This window comes from Pseudophryne corroboree, chromosome 6 (genome assembly GCF_028390025.1).
Source record: "Pseudophryne corroboree isolate aPseCor3 chromosome 6, aPseCor3.hap2, whole genome shotgun sequence".
NCBI lineage: Eukaryota > Metazoa > Chordata > Amphibia > Anura > Myobatrachidae > Pseudophryne > Pseudophryne corroboree.
Window position 1 is genome coordinate 56,619,147 of NC_086449.1, and position 8,439 is coordinate 56,627,585.

An 8,439-nucleotide genomic window follows, 5' to 3' on the forward strand; every position below is an offset into this window, starting at 1 on the left:
AGAACTGACAAGGGGCACCAAAATACAGCACTAGACTACTAAACTATACTACTATATACTGGTCAGTGGTCACCACAATGCAGTAATGATCATAATGAGCACAGATACTGAGCACTGTTTTGGATAATAGAACTGACACAGAGCAGCAAAATACAGCAATGGACTACTGTACTGTACTACTAGATACTGGTCAGTGGTCACCACAATGCAGCAATGATCATAATGAGCACAGATACTGAGCACTGTTCTGGATAATAGAACTGTCATGGAGCAGCAAAATACAGTAAAGGACTATTGTACTGTACTACTATATGCTGGTCAGTGGTCACCACAATGCAGCAACAATAATAGTGAGCACAGATACTGAGCACTGTTCTGGATAATAGAACTGACACAGGGCAGCAAAATACAGCAATTGACTACTGTACTGTACTACTATATACTGGTTAGAGGTCACCACAATGCAGCAATGATAATAGTAAGCTCAGATACTGAGCACTGTTCTGGATAATAGAACTGACACGGGGCAGCAAAATACAGCAATGGACTACTGTACTGTACTACTATGTACTGGTCAGTGGTCACCACAATGCAGCAATGATAGTAATGAGCACAGATACTGAGCACTGTTCTTTTTTTTTAAATATATATTTATTGAAAGTTTTTCAATTTTACAGAAAAGAACATAGGGATCATCAAATCCACAAAATGCTGATCTGAATATACACATATATTGAAATACATAGTGAACAGAAACATTCTATTACAAAGATTTCTTAGTAGAGAAAAGGACTATATCAAATAACAAGTCTCAATATATTTAGAAAAATAAGACCTTATTGTGAGATCGTGACACGATAAGGCAAATGTGGATTAAAACAATCTTAAACCTTTCAAATTTTAGAGAAGGGTGTCAGACCCACAGCTATTCATTTATTTCTGTGAAATTGTAATGCCACACTGTAATATACAACGAGAAACAAATTTCAAATGGAGATATTAAGGACAGCAAGATAAAGTAGTAACAGAAATCAAAGAAGGGAAAGACACAAGAGGAAAGGGGGTGGGGTGGGGGAGTGCACATTAAAGACCATTTAAGGGACCAGCCCTCATACTCAGCATATATAATTTTATTGCCAGAGAAAACCAGTTATGAACTATATCCATGAGATAATCAGTCATATGCATATATATCATATGAGGCCAAAGAACAATCAAGAGTTCTTAATATATGTTGTTTGGTGTTAGAAGGTAAGGTGTCTAAGACAGGACTCCATTTGAGACAGAACTTTCGAGTGCTAAAAGAGGGTGATAATAACACTGTCTTTCTATCATAGTACATCAATTGCAATAGTTTTTGTTGAATTTCCATAATGTTTGGGGCTGAACGATTTACCCATTTAATCAGTATACATTTTCTGCCGAGCGTGAGAATTACACTAATTAAAGGAAAATATTTCGGAGCAATCTGCCAGTTTGCAAAATTCAAAACGAGGCATGCCAATTGATCCGGAATTATATGTGAGGAAATTAATCTATTAATATAAGCGATAAGTTTACACCAAAAACGCCTAATTTTTCTGCACTCCCACACACAATGTATGAATGTTGCTGATGACCTTCCACATTTCTGGCAATCGCCGGTCTCTGAGGGAACCATGTGGGCTCTTTGAGAGGGGGGGATGTAGGCTCTGTGCAGAAATCTCAGGTGAACTTCCTGAAAATACGCTGAGGACAACAATTTTAGTGATCTCTCACAAGAATGTGTGAGATCAGCAATGCTTAACAAGGCAGGTATATCGGCTTTCCATTTAGAAAATAAGTTATCCCATTGTATAATAGGCAAACAAGTTATTAATATAGAGTACACATATTTCACTTTATATGGCCGTGTCTGAAGAGAACGCAAAAGAGCATCTATAGCCTGAGAGGTTGAGTTTAAACCATTAGGTTCTCCCCCATGAGGCTGTTCACCATAAGAGAGTACAAAGTGACGCACCTGGAAATACATATACATGTGTCGCGGAGATAGTCCATATATTTGGCATAGATCTGAGAAGGAATATAAAGACCCTCCAGGGTCAAAAACTTTATAGAAAGCATTGAGACCTTTCTCTTTCCATTGTAAGTATGTGGCATTAAGCAACGAGGGTGGGAACGTTGGATTTCCCCATAATGGGATATATTGTGAAAAGCGAGGATCTCGATGGCATAATTTATTAATGGCTAACCATGCAGAAAAGGTGTCTCTGAATAATATATGGCTTTTTATTGATGTAGGTATTCGAGACGGATGTAAGTGTAGAAGTGCACTAGGAGCGTATGGGGAAAATATCGTTGTTTCCAAATCATAATCAATATATTGAGATGAACAATGGAGCCAGTCAGCAATGTATCTAAACTGAACTGCTAAGGAGTATGCCTGTATATCCGGAGCTGCTAAGCCGCCCTTTGATTTAGGAGATTTCAATTTCTGTCTTGCGATTCTTGGTCGTTTCCCTTGCCAAAGGAACTTCGAAAAGATTGCCTCAATCTTGAGAGTATCAGAGCGGATTAATGATATAGGGAGCATTTGTATAAAATAAAATAATTTGGGGAAAATAATGCACTTAATCACTTCCATTCTGCCTAATAGGGACAAGGGTAAGTCCTTCCAGGAATCTAGTTTAAGGGCTAAATTTTCTATGACAGGCGAGAAATTAATTTTGTAAAGATTAGATAAATCTGCACAGACGTTAATACCTAAATATTTAAAATGGGATTTTGTCACTTTAAAAGTTGTTACATCTGGATGGGAGAGTAAAGATGATGATGGTTTACTTAAAAGTAATAGTTCTGATTTATTGACATTTATTCTATATCCGGCAACTTTTCCAAAAGAGTATATCAATTTTAATAAGGAGGGTATTGATTGTTCTGGATATGTTAAAAATAAAAGAGTGTCATCAGCAAATAAAGCAATTTTCAATATATGCGAGTCAATTGAAAATCCGTGTATATGGGGTGAACTGCGTATTGCTAGCGCTAGGGGTTCAATCGAGAGATCAAAAAGGAGCGGGGAAAGGGGGCAACCCTGTCTCGTCCCCCTTTGTAATACAAATGGGGAGGAAAGAAGACCATTGCAGGAAATAGAGGAAGAAGGGGATGAGTATAAAGTAGAGATGAGCGGGTTCGGTTTCTTTGAATCCGAACCCGCACGAACTTCACTTTTTTTTCCACGGGTCCGAGCGACTCGGATCTTCCCGCCTTGCTCGGTTAACCCGAGCGCGCCCGAACGTCATCATGACGCTGTCGGATTCTCGCGAGGCTCGGATTCTATCGCGAGACTCGGATTCTATATAAGGAGCCGCGCGTCGCCGCCATTTTCACTCGTGCATTGAGATTGATAGGGAGAGGACGTGTCTGGCGTCCTCTCCATTAGAATAGAGATAGATAGATTAGATAGAGAGAGATTGTGCAGAGTCGCAGACAGAGTTAGTTTACCACAGTCAGTGACCAGTGCAGTTGCTAGTTAACTTTTATTTAATATAATATATCCGTTCACTTCTCTCTGCTATATCCGTTCTCTGCCTGAAAAAAAAAACGATACACAGCACAGTCAGTCACACAGTGTGACTCAGTCTGTGTGCACTCAGCTCAGCCCAGTGTGCTGCACAGTCATCAATGTATAAATTAAAAGCTTATAATTAATTGTGGGGGAGACTGGGGAGCACTGCAGGTTGTTAGCAGGAGCCAGGAGTACAATTATATTAATTAACAGTGCACACTTTTGCTGCAGGAGTGGTGACCAGTGCCTGACCACCAGTATAGTATTGTTGTATACTACTAATATCTCTTTAAATATCAACCAGTCTATATTAGCAGCAGACACAGTACAGTGCGGTAGTTCACGGCTGTGGCTACCTCTGTGTCGGCACACGGCAGGCAGTCCGTCCGACCAGAATTGTATTATTTATTATTATATACCTACCACCTAACCGTGGTTTTTTTTTCATTCTTTATACCGTCATAGTGTCATCCTAATTGTTACGAGTATACTACTATCTCTTTATCAACCAGTGTACAGTGCGGTAGTTCACGGCTGTGGCTACCTCTGTGTCGGCACACGGCAGGCAGTCCGTCCGACCAGAATTGTATTATTTATTATTATATACCTACCACCTAACCGTGGTTTTTTTTTCATTCTTTATACCGTCATAGTAGTGTCATCCTAATTGTTACGAGTATACTACTATCTCTTTATCAACCAGTGTACAGTGCGGTAGTTCACGGCTGTGGCTACCTCTGTGTCGGCACACGGCAGGCAGTCCGTCCGACCAGAATTGTATTATTTATTATTATATACCTACCACCTAACCGTGGTTTTTTTTTCATTCTTTATACCGTCATAGTGTCATCCTAATTGTTACGAGTATACTACTATCTCTTTATCAACCAGTGTACAGTGCGGTAGTTCACGGCTGTGGCTACCTCTGTGTCGGCAGTCGGCAGGCAGTCCGTCCATCCATAATTGTATTATTATTATAATATATACCACCTAACCGTGGTTTTTTTTTCATTCTTTATACCGTCATAGTGTCATACTAGTTGTTACGAGTATACTACTATCTCTTTATCAACCAGTGTACAGTGCGGTAGTTCACGGCTGTGGCTACCTCTGTGTCGGCAGTCGGCAGGCAGTCCGTCCATCCATAATTGTATTATTATTATAATATATACCACCTAACTGTGGTTTTTTTTGCATTCTTTATACCGTCGTCATAGTGTCATACTAGTTGTTACGAGTATACTACTATCTCTTTATCAACCAGTGTACAGTGCGGTAGTTCACGGCTGTGGCTACCTCTGTGTCGGCAGTCGGCAGGCAGTCCGTCCATCCATAATTGTATTATTATTATAATATATACCACCTAACCGTGGTTTTTTTTTCATTCTTTATACCGTCGTCATAGTGTCATACTAGTTGTTACGAGTATACTACTATCTCTTTATCAACCAGTGTACAGTGCGGTAGTTCACGGCTGTGGCTACCTCTGTGTCGGCAGTCGGCAGGCAGTCCGTCCATCCATAATTGTATTATTATTATAATATATACCACCTAACCGTGGTTTTTTTTTCATTCTTTATACCGTCGTCATAGTGTCATACTAGTTGTTACGAGTATACTACTATCTCTTTATCAACCAGTGTACAGTGCGGTAGTTCACGGCTGTGGCTACCTCTGTGTCGGCAGTCGGCAGGCAGTCCGTCCATCCATAATTGTATTATTATTATAATATATACCACCTAACCGTGGTTTTTTTTTCATTCTTTATACCGTCGTCATAGTGTCATACTAGTTGTTACGAGTATACTACTATCTCTTTATCAACCAGTGTACAGTGCGGTAGTTCACGGCTGTGGCTACCTCTGTGTCGGCAGTCGGCAGGCAGTCCGTCCATCCATAATTGTATTATTATTATAATATATACCACCTAACCGTGGTTTTTTTTTCATTCTTTATACCGTCGTCATAGTGTCATACTAGTTGTTACGAGTATACTACTATCTCTTTATCAACCAGTGTACAGTGCGGTAGTTCACGGCTGTGGCTACCTCTGTGTCGGCAGTCGGCAGGCAGTCCGTCCATCCATAATTGTATTATTATTATAATATATACCACCTAACCGTGGTTTTTTTTCCATTCTTTATACCGTCGTCATAGTGTCATACTAGTTGTTACGAGTATACTACTATCTCTTTATCAACCAGTGTACAGTGCGGTAGTTCACGGCTGTGGCTACCTCTGTGTCGGCAGTCGGCAGGCAGTCCGTCCATCCATAATTGTATTATTATTATAATATATACCACCTAACCGTGGTTTTTTTATACCACCTAACCGTGGCAGTCCGTCCATAATTGTATACTAGTATCCAATCCATCCATCTCCATTGTTTACCTGAGGTGCCTTTTAGTTCTGCCTATAAAATATGGAGAACAAAAAAGTTGAGGTTCCAAAATTAGGGAAAGATCAAGATCCACTTCCACCTCGTGCTGAAGCTGCTGCCACTAGTCATGGCCGAGACGATGAAATGCCAGCAACGTCGTCTGCCAAGGCCGATGCCCAATGTCATAGTACAGAGCATGTCAAATCCAAAACACCAAATATCAGAAAAAAAAAGGACTCCAAAACCTAAAATAAAATTGTCGGAGGAGAAGCGTAAACTTGCCAATATGCCATTTACCACACGGAGTGGCAAGGAACGGCTGAGGCCCTGGCCTATGTTCATGGCTAGTGGTTCAGCTTCACATGAGGATGGAAGCACTCAGCCTCTCGCTAGAAAACTGAAAAGACTCAAGCTGGCAAAAGCACCGCAAAGAACTGTGCGTTCTTTGAAATCCCAAATCCACAAGGAGAGTCCAATTGTGTCGTTTGCGATGCCTGACCTTCCCAACACTGGACGTGAAGAGCATGCGCCTTCCACTATTTGCATGCCCCCTGCAAGTGCTGGAAGGAGCACCCGCAGTCCAGTTCCTGATAGTCAGATTGAAGATGTCAGTGTTGAAGTACACCAGGATGAGGAGGATATGGGTGTTGCTGGCGCTGGGGAGGAAATTGACCAGGAGGATTCTGATGGTGAGGTGGTTTGTTTAAGTCAGGCACCCGGGGAGACACCTGTTGTCCGTGGGAGGAATATGGCCGTTGACATGCCAGGTGAAAATACCAAAAAAATCAGCTCTTCGGTGTGGAGGTATTTCACCAGAAATGCGGACAACAGGTGTCAAGCCGTGTGTTCCCTTTGTCAAGCTGTAATAAGTAGGGGTAAGGACGTTAACCACCTCGGAACATCCTCCCTTATACGTCACCTGCAGCGCATTCATAATAAGTCAGTGACAAGTTCAAAAACTTTGGGTGACAGCGGAAGCAGTCCACTGACCAGTAAATCCCTTCCTCTTGTAACCAAGCTCACGCAAACCACCCCACCAACTCCCTCAGTGTCAATTTCCTCCTTCCCCAGGAATGCCAATAGTCCTGCAGGCCATGTCACTGGCAAGTCTGACGAGTCCTCTCCTGCCTGGGATTCCTCCGATGCATCCTTGCGTGTAACGCCTACTGCTGCTGGCGCTGCTGTTGTTGCCGCTGGGAGTCGATGGTCATCCCAGAGGGGAAGTCGTAAGCCCACTTGTACTACTTCCAGTAAGCAATTGACTGTTCAACAGTCCTTTGCGAGGAAGATGAAATATCACAGCAGTCATCCTACTGCAAAGCGGATAACTGAGTCCTTGACAACTATGTTGGTGTTAGACGTGCGTCCGGTATCCGCCGTTAGTTCACAGGGAACTAGACAATTTATTGAGGCAGTGTGCCCCCGTTACCAAATACCATCTAGGTTCCACTTCTCTAGGCAGGCGATACCGAGAATGTACACGGACGTCAGAAAAAGACTCACCAGTGTCCTAAAAAATGCAGTTGTACCCAATGTCCACTTAACCACGGACATGTGGACAAGTGGAGCAGGGCAGGGTCAGGACTATATGACTGTGACAGCCCACTGGGTAGATGTATGGACTCCCGCCGCAAGAACAGCAGCGGCGGCACCAGTAGCAGCATCTCGCAAACGCCAACTCTTTCCTAGGCAGGCTACGCTTTGTATCACCGCTTTCCAGAATACGCACACAGCTGAAAACCTCTTACGGCAACTGAGGAAGATCATCGCGGAATGGCTTACCCCAATTGGACTCTCCTGTGGATTTGTGGCATCGGACAACGCCAGCAATATTGTGTGTGCATTAAATATGGGCAAATTCCAGCACGTCCCATGTTTTGCACATACCTTGAATTTGGTGGTGCAGAATTTTTTAAAAAACGACAGGGGCGTGCAAGAGATGCTGTCGGTGGCCAGAAAAATTGCGGGACACTTTCGGCGTACAGGCACCACGTACAGAAGACTGGAGCACCACCAAAAACTACTGAACCTGCCCTGCCATCATCTGAAGCAAGAAGTGGTAACGAGGTGGAATTCAACCCTCTATATGCTTCAGAGGTTGGAGGAGCAGCAAAAGGCCATTCAAGCCTATACAATTGAGCACGATATAGGAGATGGAATGCACCTGTCTCAAGTGCAGTGGAGAATGATTTCAACGTTGTGCAAGGTTCTGATGCCCTTTGAACTTGCCACACGTGAAGTCAGTTCAGACACTGCCAGCCTGAGTCAGGTCATTCCCCTCATCAGGCTTTTGCAGAAGAAGCTGGAGGCATTGAAGAAGGAGCTAACACGGAGCGATTCCGCTAGGCATGTGGGACTTGTGGATGCAGCCCTTAATTCGCTTAACAAGGATTCACGGGTGGTCAATCTGTTGAAATCAGAGCACTACATTTTGGCCACCGTGCTCGATCCTAGATTTAAAGCCTACCTTGGATCTCTCTTTCCGGCAGACACAGGTCTGCTGGGGTTGAAA